Raw genomic sequence first — 16411 nt, forward strand, 5'->3', positions numbered from 1 at the left:
GGAACAACCTGTTCCTGCGACTCGGAAGCCGGATATTTGAGTAATAACAATAAATTGCTAAAAAATAATTGATGCTGCCGTTTCTCCCTTCTGTACACTTTTCCGGGCCAGAAGGTGTAGTTATTGCCATAATTTCTGGCTGGATAGTGGGGTTTGGGGCGCAGGAAGAAATTGGCCCTGCGACTCGGAAGTCGGAAATTGAAGTATTAAGGCATGAGGGATACTGTCATTTGACAACACGTGATGGTAAAACTACTATTTGGTGAGAGGGATAATTACACCAACAAGATTTATCTATCCATGCTTGCATACATGCGGTGCGAACGGTCAGGCGATCAAATTATATAAAGTCCCTGATTTTCATTTTTAAACATTTGTATGCTTTTCAGGGATCATTGCTCTTTCAACAACATAATGAGTTTTTCTTTCAATCTCACTGGTATAACAGAGAAGAATGATACAATTTTGTTTTGACTTCAAATATTTCATGAGAGTTGAATAATATTTTTTTTTGGAAGATTAGAACACTAATAAGTTCCCTCACTTCAAGAGGACATAAACGTGTCTTATGAACACAATGCAATACAATGATTATTCATAAACGCTGTCATAGTTGTAGTTTGATAGATCGTATAGAAATGGAATCTTCAACACACCCTTTCAGATCTATTTACAGAAACTTGCATCGATTGTTGGCCATTTAATAGGTTCTGAGACGTATAATTCACACAAAACAACATGGAAGAAAAGAAAAATAATGTCAAATCATCTCACTACGACTTCCGTTTCAAATCTGTGATTCCTAAGCTGGGATAAGTGTACCAATTTTGGATGCTCTCAAACTTTGTAAGTCCTCCTCCCATCGCGATCAGTATTTAGTTTTCAACTGTACGGTTTATTTTCATCCTTCTTATCTTGTATTGCTTTGTCACGCGGTATAATATGATAAAATTAGTTCATGAATGAAAAAATATGAAGGTATGAAAGATAATCTTCACCCCCAATCAATGACGGAAGTAGATCTTAAATCTTTTTCACGTTGGCGCCGACTTCTAAAGCCATGTATGCACCTCTTGGATTTAATTTTAGAACCTGGTATAAACTTGCTGCGAGGCCTCATCCTTTTTTTTTTAAACGAGTGTGATGACTTATAATGGAAATAATAGCTAATAATAACCTGGCTTGGAAAGTTCTTGAAAATTAACCAATTATTAGGAAGTGTTACTTAATTGCGTTGTCGCACGGGATTTTAACACTTCCACTTTAATAAGGCCGATTATAATTTGGAAAGAAAGTAAGAAAGGGAGGGGGATACTATTTTATAAATAAAATGGAAGGTGTAATTCACTTAATTATTATTAATTTTTTTTGTTTTGGTCGGACTTGGCATTGAAATTGCGGTTTACGAAAAAGATTCATTTAGCAACCGTTTGTCACCAGTATCATTCACAACAATACAAAGTCTGTATTAGCATGATGAATACGTAGATATTATTGGAGCTTGAACGGCTTTTAATAACTCCGTGTTTAAGTACAGTGTATATGACTTAACGCCATTCTGACTACTAAGAGATGATATATTATATACTTGTCAATTCAGTGAATATCCTTCATAATAGTCATGAAAGTGTCATTCAACAAATGTGATTCATAAATAATTAAAAAAAACTATTCAAGCAATGTATAACATCTATCAGATCATTAGGCGCAATACGTGACGAACACAATCAACTCCACCATTACAAAACATGCACACACAAATTCGACCCAAACTTTATGAGTAACCGATCAGAGCCTATTAACCCTGTTACAACAACCATCATCATAGCCAGTGGTTCTTGCACAACTCTCTTCATCACTCGAGAATCAAAGGCTTAATCTTACCCAAAGATCTCTCCCATCTTTTGACAGCCCCCACAGTGTCTGCACCATCTACCAGTTCATTCTCTCATCGGATTAAGAAGGGATTTATTTTGGATTAAGATTGTCAGAGCTTAGCCCTGACTCACACTAGCTCCTGATCAGCTACTCTCATTCCATTCACAAAGCAATATGGCTATGTGATAAACTATTTGAAAGCCCAAAGACTATAATACGTGGTATAAATCAATTTGGGTTAGGTCTATTTATACATTCTAATCAATTGCATTCAACAATGTTCACTATGTAATTCTAATTACCCGATTAATCTCAATAATGGGCTGAATTTCGATATTTGATAAAGTGTACATGATGTTAAGAACATTATAACAACCGCAAATCGAACTGTCCCCAGTGAAATTCTCATTGTAACAAATTTGTTTCAACATTACTTTATAGTTGTACTGTTAATGTATTTAAGAAAATTTGAAGAAAAAAAATTATGATTGGTTATAGAAATAAATTTTTAATATATATTTGTTTTAAAAATTGGTTGCTAGATTATCATGCAAGACGATTTTCATTGCGGTAATTTATACGATTATTTGGATAAATTTTGCATAACATTTTTCTATTTTTTTAAATTGTTTTATTTCATTAACTTTGACTTTAAAATAAACCGCCCTAAGTCTTAATGTTCTTTTACTATTTTTGTATACTGATTTTGTTTTGTCCTGTGAACATGACTTATAACTTGTTTCTGATAAACGTATTCATTATCTTATGTTTGACGATCATTCCTCGTTTCTTTTCAAATGATTGATAATTGTGATATCTTGGACATACTGGATCTACTTTTATAAGAGAGAGGAATGTATACAAAATTGAATTAAATGTATTGTGATTTTGTTATACTGTTGTGATAGTTTTGCGTGCTTTTGTCCTCCGTTTACCCTTTTTAATTTTTAGTTTTTACTCTATGTTCTTTTCAAATAGTTTTTTTTTGGTATTCAGTTTGCTTTATGTTATTATAATGATTAAATACCTGTAGAATTTTAGGATTATTTAGGTTATATTTTGTATTTCAATTCAGCATTATGTTCTTGTATTTCGCAATATTGTGTACGCTTATGATACGTATCTATTTTTGTAATATAATACTATACCTGTATATGTTGATCCCGTGTAAATATTGAAGCTGATTAAATTAATAAAATCACAAAATGATAAATATGCTGCTGTGTTTGTGCATTTATTTGGTCTATTCATGTATTATGATCCTCTTTCGAATATGAGAGATGATTTTCTAATAAAAATGGTTTCCTTGGCTGATCCTGAACCCTTCACTGCGTTCTTAAAAATATTCTGTCTCATTGGCAGAAAAACTTTGCTTAGCCTCTGTGGTATAGTGTTTCTTGACAGCAGATGACATCAAAAGAAATTATTAATCTTAAGAAAGTATTAACGTAGACAACCTGCATTTCAGACTTGCAACCTGAATAATGAGGCGTCAAAATCCACGAATCTGATATTTGGACGATTCTTTTCTTATCTAAAATATGAATTTTCAGAGTAAATATTTTGGTGCAGATAACAAGCAAGGGCGTAATGTTTGATGCTCGTGTTTTCTTTACCTGGTCAAACTCCTTGCCAAATCTCAAAATCAAGATCAAAATCACTTCGTTCGAAATCTAGATTGCAGGCTTGTAGTTCAGCCAAACAATATGATGCCATAATTCAGGCACGTAACACATTGCTCTGCATGTACAGAGGATTGACACAATTACTGGAATTTATTGTGGATTTAGCCGACATTTGGGTATAGTCATCAGTATAAAAAATGAATACTTCCGATTTGAATTTAATGGGGCCCAGAATAAGAGAGGCATAGCTAGCTGATGTCAGTCGAGAGGGAAATATGTTGACACATGTGACAGCGGCTCCGTTCAGGAATTGACAAAACCTTTGAAATCGAATTACAGCACATTTACACAAAAATAACCTCCAATGTACAAACGTAGTATTATGAGTTTGAGTAAATTGAGGTAATGTGTTATCATTGTTCTTTAGAAATACAAGGTAATTTTAATTACACCATTCATCGCGATATTATCGAAATTTTGATGCAAATGAACAGCGATGTTATAACATCTATCTGAACAGACATCATCATGATGTTATCATCATCTTACTCGAATATATTGTTATTATTGTTTGTCAAAATATCGTAAAGTATTATGTAACCTTGATTCAAATTTTGTTTAAAGGCGTTTTTCTGTTCAACAAAGGAACATGATTGTATTTCCCTCTCGTTTCCCTATCAATTTCTTATCTTCGGTTTCTCTCTATCAATAGGCGTCTACTGAATCGAAAATATGGTTATTTTTTAACTGTTACTTGAAGAATTAGTGACACATGATTAATTATGAAGATACAATCTTGCGTCTTATCTGTCTCATCCAAAATAATATGAACAATCGAGGCTAGATAAAATCAAAGGTATAATCAAAACATGATATCAAATACCTTCATTCTTTCATGGCTTTGGACAGTCCCGCATGTAAAATAATACTTGGTGAAGTTGACCATGCTTATGAATCATGACTATCACTTATCATTCAATTTTTTTCTTCTCAGACCAGACAGAATTTGTCATTCATTGGATCATATTTCAGATATATATATCTCATTTTCTACAATCAAAATGGGTTCCATATTTCAGAACTATTATAAGGTGGTAAGCTTCGAATTTGGGCTATCGGGACCCGATATAGATGAAATACGATTTGAGGCAAATTATTTGATACGCGGTTAGAGATTCGTTATCTCGAGCATGATTAAGCATTTACAACACATGAAAACTGGCTAAAATTAGAAATGTTCTCTTTTTATCTCTACGCCTTCCCTTCTTTCTCCTCTTCTCTTTTATTTCTGACTATCTCTCATATCGTTTTCTACCCCCTCTCTTTCTCTCCTCTCACTTGTTCTTACACTTTCTGCAACCTTTTATACTTAATATCTTTTCATATCCATCTTTCCCCTGTTAACTACAGCACTATCAATTCAATTTCATTCTCTTCTTTTCTGCTCTCTTTTATCTTTCAATCATATATTCTCTACTAATAAATTAGTCTCCGACAAAGTTCCCTGATTGGTCCATGGTCGATTTCTTACCTTAACCAAATTATTATCTTTAACAATAGACCCAACAATGTACCTTACCCTAACCCAAATCACAAACTTTCCCGACATCCCAGCACAAGCCACGCAATAATTTGCATGCTTTTAAACTTAAGAATAAAATAAAGACTTCAAATTTTTGACGAAATACACATCGGAGCATCAGCTGACACAAGACTTGTGATTAAAATATTTAAAAATAATTATGCCTTCTTTTCTTCTGTCTGTAGGCCTGTGTGAGTTTAGCAATTAAACAACATATATAGACAAAAGCACAAACCCTGACGGAAAAGGAACATTGCCGTGTACACTGTGACCAGGTGATGACATGAATCAGTTGGAACGCTTCCATAGCAACGACAATGAGACCACAATGCGTTCTCGCTGTTCCCACACTGTGTGATACAGTGTGGACAAAGTGAAATTTGGAATGATAAAAGAATGACATTGTAATCATACTGTGGTTACACTGGGTGACAGTGTGATCAGACAGAGAAACACAGTGTATGTATGCATCAGGGTCTGCCAATAGATAGGAGAAGATCTTGGAACACGTCCATAATGTTGACAATGTGAACGCGCGTTGCTATTACTCTCTTTTTATACTTTGGGGGCTAGGAATCTGTGATAACTCTCTCTCTTTAAAGTTATTCCAATTTCTTTTGAAGAAAGGGAAACGGGCAATAATGGTAGATTTTATCTTGATTACATTTCTGTAATATTATTATCTACAACTCTCACCCTCTCAATTAGGCCTACTGACAACGGTTGGCAACTAACATCGATGTATATATTGATGGGGGTAATGAAACATGACTTGTAATCTTCATCTCCAGTAATTCTGATTATTCTCAGTTACAGTACTTTCATTATCTCGTCGTTCTCCCAGTATTGGCTCTCCCCTTTCTCTTTTCTAAACCCTACCCTTCCCATTTCTGAACCTTACCCTACCCCGTCACGGCCGTATGAAATCGGTTATCTTATCCCCAAATTCACGACCTAGAAAGCCACGGTTGTCTAAGAATATCTCCTGTGCATGCCGCACGCGACCAGCTTTCTGTTGTGACACCCCAAACAAGATATCAGCAGCAATCAGCATCAACATCCGGGCCCTCGTCTTGTTATTGGCCGGAAGTTTCAGGGCAAGTGGCTCGTAGCTTGACGACAGATGCGTTATCCTTCCATGGGCTTACTATACATGTATACCACGTGACAGGCCAAGTGTAATAAGCTTGTTCCAGGATTCTCTCCTATAGTTGGTCTCTTTTAAATCATTATTATCCTTACTGAATGAAACATTTTTATCCATTCCAGCTTGCATTATTCAATTCATATTTCCCTAGTACATGCGTTTATTTTCCCTTATATTTTCTTCTCCAGGCTTTATTTTTCTTTTCCAACTTCCTCACCGTTCGCCCTGCCCAATTTTCTCTGTCTGTCTGTCTTTCTGTATATCTCTCTCCACTCTCTCTCTCCCCTCTCTCTATCTCTCTGTCTCTCTTTCTCTCTCTCTCCTTTTCAGTCCCTCCTTCATTCCCCACTCGCCATTTTTAATTTTCCCTAAGTTAACGGTTACTTTGAATTCAAAGTAACCGTTAACTAGTTTATCCAAGACATATTTTTTCTCAAGGCGCCACATTCCGTATAAGATTTGGTATCATCTTGACAATACAATACTACGTAGGGTTGTTCAATAATCTATACATATTCATGACTGTGCATGCTCGTCAATGGTAACAGAAGTGGATTTTAGCGTCCCCATTACATATGCAAATTGGAGGGGGGGGGGGTAAAGATTAAAGACCATCCTCAAATCTTGTGTAGCTACACACGAATTAACTGGCCTTTCTACTTTGATTGCCAAATTGTTTGGACCTTTAAAATTAATCAAAAGCCAGTTGACCTACTTTTTCTTTTCAACCAAACCCATTCCCAGAAAACAATATGAATCAACGCCCATGCTTATTGGTATTAACATGTCAGAATGATTCAGTTTGTTCCAGGGCTTATGGACACAATAGATGGAAAGTCCTTCACAGTTATGCATAGTAATATCATTAGCATCTGAAAATGATAGTTAATAGCCAAGGAACGCCCTATACTATAGGATGGATAACGCACAGGGATTAATTTCGCCCATTATATATTTATAGCAAGGGTTGTGACCATCACAGAATGGACGAAGGAAGAGGTCGAATGTTGGGTCTGCAGCCCCCTGGAAAAAATACATATTCGGGCAACCGTCATCTAATATTTGGGCAGAACGGTGGTCTCTTTATGCCTTTAAACAATATATTATCTAGTGTGTCTTCATTGGAGGACTTGCAAAAAATGGGGAACTGGGGGTATTTCACAAGTACTAAGATCAACTTTAAGTTGGACTTAACTATGGCAGGCCATTCATGCCACTAGCCTAGTTCCTCCAACCATTGCTGGCATTGGTTTCTCAAGGGACATATACATTTTGGTGACAAATCTATAGAATAAACGTTTTGTGATAGTTCATTTTGAAGGAAAAAATACTATCTAAAGATCATAATTGAGAGACCAATAGTGAAAGCAACCAGTGGCATGAACGGCCTGCCATAGTTAAGTCAATCTGAAATTCGATCTTAGTCTTTGTGAAACACACCCCTGGACATTTAGTTTGAGACATTCTAAAATATGCCTCGACAACCTAGGAGGCGGGGTAATCATTGGGAATTGAAGGATTACTCCTACACCGGCATTTTTTCTGATCCTATCCTCGGAGCTTATAAAGGCAGGAAATTGGGAAAGTCAAGATGATGGGTTCACTTTGAGAATTCCCTCCCTCATAACACCGCTATTGGTACCTATAAGATTTATATTGATAGTTCATTAGGGTTATGGGTTGATAATAGATATTTGATCAAGAGCTATATATTCTTACCGTAAATATAGTCATTTGTGATAATGATTAAAAAAATGCCTGCAGCAACAAGTGGGATATGGGGAGGGGGCATGTACCTGTTGAGGACTATAAAAACATTTAATAAATTGCAAGAAAATGGGTCATCGATATGGGGAATAATATTTTGATTTTTGCTGGCAACTAGAACGACAGCATACGTTTTAATTATGATCCTCTATAAGATTTTCACTCATTATTCACACGTACAGATGTATATATGTGATTCTTATTGATCAATGGAGAACTATTTTGGGGTGGGGGTGGGGGTGGGGGTGGGAATGACAGTCATTTTCGGAATCGTGTGTACTGTGTCATCATTTCCCTTAAAAATCATGAAAAGACTTTCATGACGCATTGTTATTGTTATTTTATTTCAAAGAAATATTTCACCGATATGGCATCACAATAAATTTGAAACGTATATCATGATCAACACGAAGAAAAAACAAACTTTGAGAAAAGGAAGAAACATGAATCCGTCGAGTAAAAGTGATATCTTGGGCGTTTAAAGCCATTCATTCGCGCTCCATGACTCAGGAAAAATAAACACAGATAAACTTTAAAAATGACACTTATCGGTTCACGCCCAGTCTAAGTCCACGTTCTCCAGTTGATATTATACGATATTCCCCCTAATTAAGTGATACTCTACCCCACTTTTATTGGATTTTAAAGTCTTAAGTTCCCCCCTCGGATCTTACGTTCATGTCCAGGTCCGTCTCTAAATAGATTTTGTCCACAGGTCGATTCTTATACATTATTTTACAAGGCTTCAACAGCCGTCTAGTATTTTTGTAACTGAATACTTGAGCAGAAGGTAAAAAGAACTCTGTAAACCTTTGTAAACTTTCTTTTATCGCATTTTGTTTTACACCACTGTCTTGTCAGCTTTTGCAATTTTACGAATATAGCATGTTGTTGTTTGGTTGATTTACTTGGCAATCAGTCAGAACTTTCTTTATTGCCACATGTTTGGTTTTATGAATATTATAATAGATTATCTTTTGGTTACAAACTTTTTCTTTCAATTAGATGTTTTCCTTGTTCTTCATGCAGGTACGAGGTTTCAAGCTCTAGTCTACATATAAAAACACAGAAACAAACAAACACACTTATGTCTCTCCTTCTTCTTTCTATTTTATATTTTATTTAATTTGTATTCAATTCCCTCTCTGTCTCCCTATTTTCTCCCCCTTTCTCTCTCTCTCTCTCTCTCTCTCTCTCTCTCTCTTTCTCACTCTATCTCTCACTCTCTCTCTACTTATATAAGTATATCTCACCCTCTTTCTCTCCCCTCTCTTTCTCCTTTTTACCTATGTATCTACCTTTCTAAAAAATAATATCTAAATCGGTAATAATTTTGTCTAGATCAGATATTAACTCTCAAACGCCCTCGGTATACCCAAATGTCATTGACTGTATTTGATCATGGTCCATGATTTGATACAGTGAGTTGTTGTTGCAGCCTTGGCTTTGCACGCAAGTCTGTATGGGATTCCTTAAAGATTCAACATCCGGGAAACGCCGCCCACCCTTAGACTTCGCATAAGATACCCTCACTATTAATTTCCTTTTCATGTGTGATGTTTGACTGTATGTCAACACTACGTAATGTCATCACTACTACATTACTTCCGCTTTTAGCTGTATCTGTTAAGTCGTCCACAACATGGATTTTCTCTAGCTGTTCTCTCTATTCCCGTTTTCTTTTATTTTTGTTAATCTAAATAGTGAGAAAAAGTGAGAAAAAATACAGTCATACTTCAATCAGGACAATTAGATGCTTCCAGCAGTGCATGTATTACTCCACGGATGCATTTTATTTCCTTTTATGAGAAGTCACAAATAGATACTTGAAGAGTTCTTTATTTATAACTCGACTACCAACAATTCATAATGAAGGACAGGGCGTCTGAGGGGGTATCCCCATCCGTAGTTGGGCTACTGGCTCGCTGATTTCCGGCAGTTTTAGAAGTTCGCTCCGATTTTCTTTAATACTCCTCACAAAGTGTGTCTCCAAAGCTTGATATTTTTGACAATGTTACCTCAATAATTTGTCATCTTCTTCTATTTTGAGGAACCTTTGGGTTCCCATTGACGGCAGTGACCTTTATTTGCCTTAGTATCAAAATGGTTTCCACGTAAAGAGGTGGTTTCTAATCTTAAATGAGCCGTAGGTTTATTCAATGACGTAGCTACAGGGGACCACATGGGGGCACGTGCCCTCAAATAAAGTGGTGAAAAAAAGGAAAGGAAAAGCGAGAAAAGAAAGAAATGGAGAGGGAGAAGTGAAACTGGGTAAAATAGACAGACGCTTTCCTCCCAAATCAGTAGCCGATGGGGAGAGATAAAATGATAAAAGGGAAGACAAATGAAAGAGTGGACAAAACGGACTTGAATGAAACACCCCCCCCCCCCCCATCAACGGCCTTGTTAGTTCAATTCATACACCCAAGTAAGACCGGTGCCGCCCCTCCTAAAAAAACTATAATTTCAGTACCCCCCTCAACGTCTGGACGCATGCTACGCCTCTTGGTTTTCTAGATGTGGGGTAATGCCCCCGCATAGAGTTTCGTGTGCAAAGACCTGAATATCCGGGTAATCCCTTTGAGGTTCTTCAAGGCTCTGAAAACGTTCTCCTACTTTTACATTTGTTTTTCTTCACCCGTCTCTTACAATAGATTGTTTCTTATTCATGTTATTTTCTACATTCCCTGTTATACTACCTCAGTTTCTGTTATATCTATGTATTTCACCAAAATGCAGGGGACTCTGTCATTCTGTGTAACATTAATTTATTAAGACACGAAAGCCATGGCAATAAAATGTCAATGGGAGCACTTATAAGCTAGCTGAAGAATCGGACTTTAAAAAAAGTTAATTTTTAAACTTAAATTCGATATTCACTCGTGATGCACCTGTTCAGTTTATATCCATGGGGGGGGGGGGGGGTATATTTAATTTAGTGCATGCGGAAGTAGCAATATGTCTTCGGGATTGGAGTGGGCTAATGTCCCCATCCCCTTCCCCCTGAATTGATGCCCCAGTCAAAAGTTAATCTTCTCGAATCATTGTCACTGTCATGAAGGTGTTAATCTTATGACACCTGCTACGCTAAAATATCGTTTATATTCACACACGGAGAAACAAAAAAAAACTGGAGTACGGTATTTTAGTGACACTGTCTGACGAGGAAGGAGCCAGTAAAAACGAGCCATGAGACAATAAGGTATAGGTCGGATTTAAATCCTGTTATTACTTCACATGAACATCCGTGCTCATGTTGCAGAGTAGGTTTATCAATTCAGGTTAGAGATTTCAGGGAAGGGGGCACCGACCCTGCGACCCATCTCTTGTTGAGGCTTAATCTTAATAGGCCTTTGTCTTCGCGAGGAAGGGAGGGTTTAGGCCTATCTATTTCCCCCTTCAGTTTAAGAATTATGTAGAATAGCATTACAAAATATACTACCATGCAAATTTACCCTTCAAGTTGTGAGCCATCAATTCTACATAGAACTCTCTTTCTCTCTCTCTGTCCGCTCCAGCTTAAATCGGGCTAGCGCAGACCGGTCCAACGAAGTGAGTGAGAATGGGGTCTTTTGATCTCGCCTTTCTTCCTAAATGCCTCTCTCTCTTTCTCTCTTTCTTTCTTTTTATCTCTCTCTTTCTCTTTTTCTTCTTTCTCTCTCTTTCTTTCTTTATCTCTCTATCTCTCACTCTCTGTCTCTTTTTCCCCCTCTCTCCCTGACTTTGTCCCACTCTGTCCCCCTTTCTATTTCCCCCTGATCATGTCGATCTCTCTTCTGTCTGTTTGCACCATCCCTTCCTAATCTCTCTCTCTCTCTCTCTCTCTCTCTCTCTCTCTCTCTCTCTCTCTCTCTCTCTATCTCTCTATCTCCGTCGGTTTGTCTATCTCTTCCTTCATTTTGAGTCACACAAGTGTAGACTAAATGCATATTTATGTATAACGCCAGATTTGAGTCATTAAAAAGGCCTGCACCATTTTTAGATGTCGGCGAACGGTGACGGATTGGTGATATAACTTCCTGAATGAAATACAAAAATCGTTAGCATTATCACAGACCCTTATCCTCTTAATCGTTTCTTCCGTTATAATTTGATTTTATCAGTTACGTCAAGTGGTTCTAATTTTCCATTTTTCATTTATATACCAGATTTGGGTGATGTAAATAATTGGAAACTTATTTGTCAGTTAATAGCTCATTTAACGCAGAACTTCGGTTTTGATGACTTAAATCCCTAACAAAAATCCCTTCATATAATATATATATATATATATATTAACACTTTACAACCTGGATAAAATTTAAAAAAAGGTTTGATAGCAACAAAAAAATAACAGTTTGCACACAATAATTAGCTCAAGATCGTTCTGTTCTATCAACAATAAGTGATGTTGAAAGTGCAATCTAACACTTGTTTAAAGTTCATACGTATGAAAGCAGAAAATAAGATATAAATAGAAAGTTGAAAGTTTGAAATAAAGCTTAGAAGTGGTCCTTAGTCATGAAGTCAATTATATCTCCAGTAAAGTTAAGAAAGTATACATTGTCACGGCGAGGATCAGACGGACATACTTAAGCATTGTAACACATACTCTCTCTCTCTCTCTCTCTCTCTCTCTCTCTCTCTCTCTCTCTCTCCCATCCCTCTACTTTACATTCATTCTATCTTATTTCGTATACTGTGTTGGAGTTGAGTTTGCTATAATTATATGGTGGAGAGGTATATTAAATAAGATATCCATTTGCAAGGAAGCGAAACATTTCGTTTAATGCAATAAGGCACTTTCTCATCCTGCCGATAATTTTCTTGAAGTATACCAGGTTTTGCTGATGTCATCCCCAAAACATGGCGATCTTTCCATTACCCCATCTTCTTGTCTTAGTTTGAGAATACCTTAATTTAATATCTCGAAAGAGAACAAAGCAAAAATATGCCCCCCCCCCCAAAAAAAAAAAAAAAAAAAAAAAAAAAAAATGTGCAGAGCATAGGATGTTTACGCGTTGTAGAAGAGGCAAAGCACAGTAAAATTCATAAGTTCACTTTTCAATCTATACATTTGACTAGAATAAAATTGTTTAGAATGTACTGTTTATTGTACTCTTTTTCCCAGTTAGAGTTTTTAAAACTATTCGATTAATTTAGCTTAGAGTCTCACAAATGTTATTGTCTGATATCCATTTTAGCCAATATCACTAGATATAAAATACCTTTAATTTGGTATTCACCATTATAATTTTGATTTGGTATTTTAAAAAGTGTGTATCTTTTGAAACACATGTTACCTGCGTTATAACAACGAACCAAATCATTTTGTACTTTCATATTTACAAGATATTTGTAGATGTTTTCTTTCCGAGCCGTATTATAATAAACTTTAAAAAATGTATTTGGTGTCTATCAATTATCTGTTTCTAAATGAGAATGTATTAAATAGTATTTTCTGATATCGTGACAAGACAGCTACATTGATTGGCTGTGCAGACGGATTAACGTAAAACGTGGTTTAATGACAGGCAAGGTTAATCTTAAATATTTAAAGATAATCACTTCTCATTACAACCCGAGAGTTCGCAAAACGCGTATGCACTTTTCGGAATCTCAGTTGGAAAGACATATTACCGAATCTGGGAGTGGTGAAAGAACGTGAGAAATTAATGTTGGCATTTTAATGAAAGCAGGGGCCTATTATGTTTATACGAGGTCACTCAAGTTTCCCTAAGGAAAGACAATCTAAATTGACTTCGGAATATTAGTTTTGTGAAAACAAAGTTATCGAATTTGTTTTGATGTTCTATGTATGTATATGTTAATGAATCTCATCTGGGTTATGTGTATTGAGGTCAATACCATGACACGACAGAAATACGAATAAGGGACACGTTTGAAGTAAGCGCGCGAAAGTTTGCACATATTACAATGGCGTATCACAAGGACAGTATAGAGAACCCCCCCCCCCCCCCGCTTGACTCTAAACTCTTACTAGGTGAGTGACGTGAGAGAGAGAGAGGGAGGGAGAGAGAGAGAGAGAGAGAGAGAGAGAGAGAGAGAGAGAGAGAGAGAGAGAGAGAAAGAAGAAGAAGAAGAAGAAGAAGAAGAAGGTAGTCTAGGGGGCGTAACATCTTTGTCCATGCATGTTAACTCCTCATTCTGTTCTCCCTTTTTTGTTTGATTATTTTTGTTTTTCATTAGCCCACCATTTGAACGGGGAACCTCCTCCTGCCTCCCCGTAATTACTGCCTGGCCAGAGAAGGTGAACTAAGGACATTCGAAGGAGTATTACAATAAAAATAGACAAAATCAATGTATATCTCTGACCGGCCCCTCCCCTCCCTCCATCTCTCTCTCTCTCTCTCTCTCTCTCTCTCTCTCTCTCTCTCTCTCTCTCTCCATCTCTCTCTCTCTCTCTCTCTCTCTCCCTTCCTCTTCTCTTTACCTTCCAATATCTTCCCCTTCTTCTCCTGATGCTGCAAAATTAATTTTAGAACAAAATGAAAACATATTATGACGACGACGATAGATCAGCACGAACTTAATATGAAAAGGAAACTTCAAGGATTGTTATACGTTTAAGATTCCAGTGTATATTGCTTGCTTGTTTGCTTGTTTGTTCTTTAGCTCTGTCATTTCCATGAAAGCAACCAGTTAATATTTTTAGGCATGTGTGGGCCTAGGACATTATGGATGAAAGTATTAACCCAAGAATAATCACATGTAATGGGTATGAGGGCATGTGCTTGCCAGAGCTAGGGTGAACTTCTTTTCCCCCTTCCATCTGCCACTCTGCTAACCATCAACTCAATCATACATACACCATAATAATTTTGAGTGACCGGAGATTGAAAACTTGGACATGGCTTCCTTGCATTGCATGCGATTGAGCTCTAGCAGCTCATCCGATCCAACGATGACACACAGGCCAGCCGATTTCCTCGTCTTATTTTCTTGTCTACAATTGTTGTGATAGATCTAGACTTCTTGTGGCGAGAGAATGAATAAGATGTTGCCTCGGGCTACATACTTGACCGTCGTGATAGGCGTATTAAGGGGGCCGCTGGGCGTGTTTTGAAAGTTGTCGGGATGAGCATATTATTTCAAACTACCTTCAAGGATTATGAAACATGTTTCAATTAAAATATAAAAAGATGAAGCCCACCCCCCTCTCCTAGATCCGCTTCCCCTGGAACAAGAGAACCTGTCTTCACGGTTTTACTGTAAAGATGATTACTGTAGTGTTTTGAGTCTTGAGTAAAGTATATCAATCTCTTCACATTTTCTGTCTTTATATATTTCAATTCATTACAACTCAATTTTTGACAGCAACCTATTTTATACCATGAAGCAGAATAGATCGTGAGATTTTTAGTTAGACCTACTCAGTTTTGTATTATCACGATAGGAGGCGAATAGCCTTGAATAAAAGGATGATTACATTATTGCAGTACTGCAACATCACATGATATGAGAATGTTCGATTCTGGACAATTATGCTGTCGTAATTGCACCTTTGCATCAAACGTTACCAGGATTACTTGCAAACATTGAAATAGGACCGCGAATTTTGTTTTCCTGTTTGCTTGTTTGAGGGCACCGTGACCACGACCTCCCGATATTCCGCGTCGTTTTTAGTTTGCTAGATATTCTTGGAAAACTTTTGGCCAATGGCAATGAATGAAAAGAACTTGAGAAGCGGAATATTTACGTCAAGGATACGATTAATTAGGTAAGTCACTCAGCCTTAACAATATAATGATGGGTAATTTCATATATTTTCTCTTTTTATGTATCATCAAGGCTTATAAAGGATGACATTTTCCTACTAATAAATGTGTCCAAAAAAGTTTTATTAGACTAGCCCCACCTGTTGACATCCATGTTTCTACTTACTGCTGAAGTCAAGAGCGGATGGTCAATATTTTGAAAACTACATGTGGTATTGCGAATAGACAGAAGAACCTGCGATTACTTTATCATAATACATCACAGCCCCGAGAAATTTTAAGTTAACTAACAGTTAATAGGAAAAGGACGTTATTAACACATTTTAATTGCATTTTGGTAGAGGATTCTAGATCATCTAGGTCTAGATCTAGATCTAGGCCTAGATTAGACCGAATTTTCCGTCTCTTTCGTTCGTTAGCCTCTTATTGGGGTAGGGTCGGCTCTCTCTTTAGAGACGGAAACCGTCTATACACATTCCCTTGATAACGCCACGGCCATTTCAGGTTGTAGCGTTTTGCCCCCAAAATCCCCCAAAATGTCATTTTACCTCGTGCATTGATTATTTAAAATTAGGAGAAGGTTATACTACATCGGTTCCACTTACCAACCTGACTGAAATAATCCGTTTAATGGTCCCTTTTAAGGAAATTATGGGTCAAAATCGACATCCATGTTGAAATCTTGCAAGCCGTG

The sequence above is a fragment of the Strongylocentrotus purpuratus genome, unplaced genomic scaffold (assembly GCF_000002235.5).
Source record: "Strongylocentrotus purpuratus isolate Spur 01 unplaced genomic scaffold, Spur_5.0 spur5_scaffold_21, whole genome shotgun sequence".
NCBI lineage: Eukaryota > Metazoa > Echinodermata > Echinoidea > Camarodonta > Strongylocentrotidae > Strongylocentrotus > Strongylocentrotus purpuratus.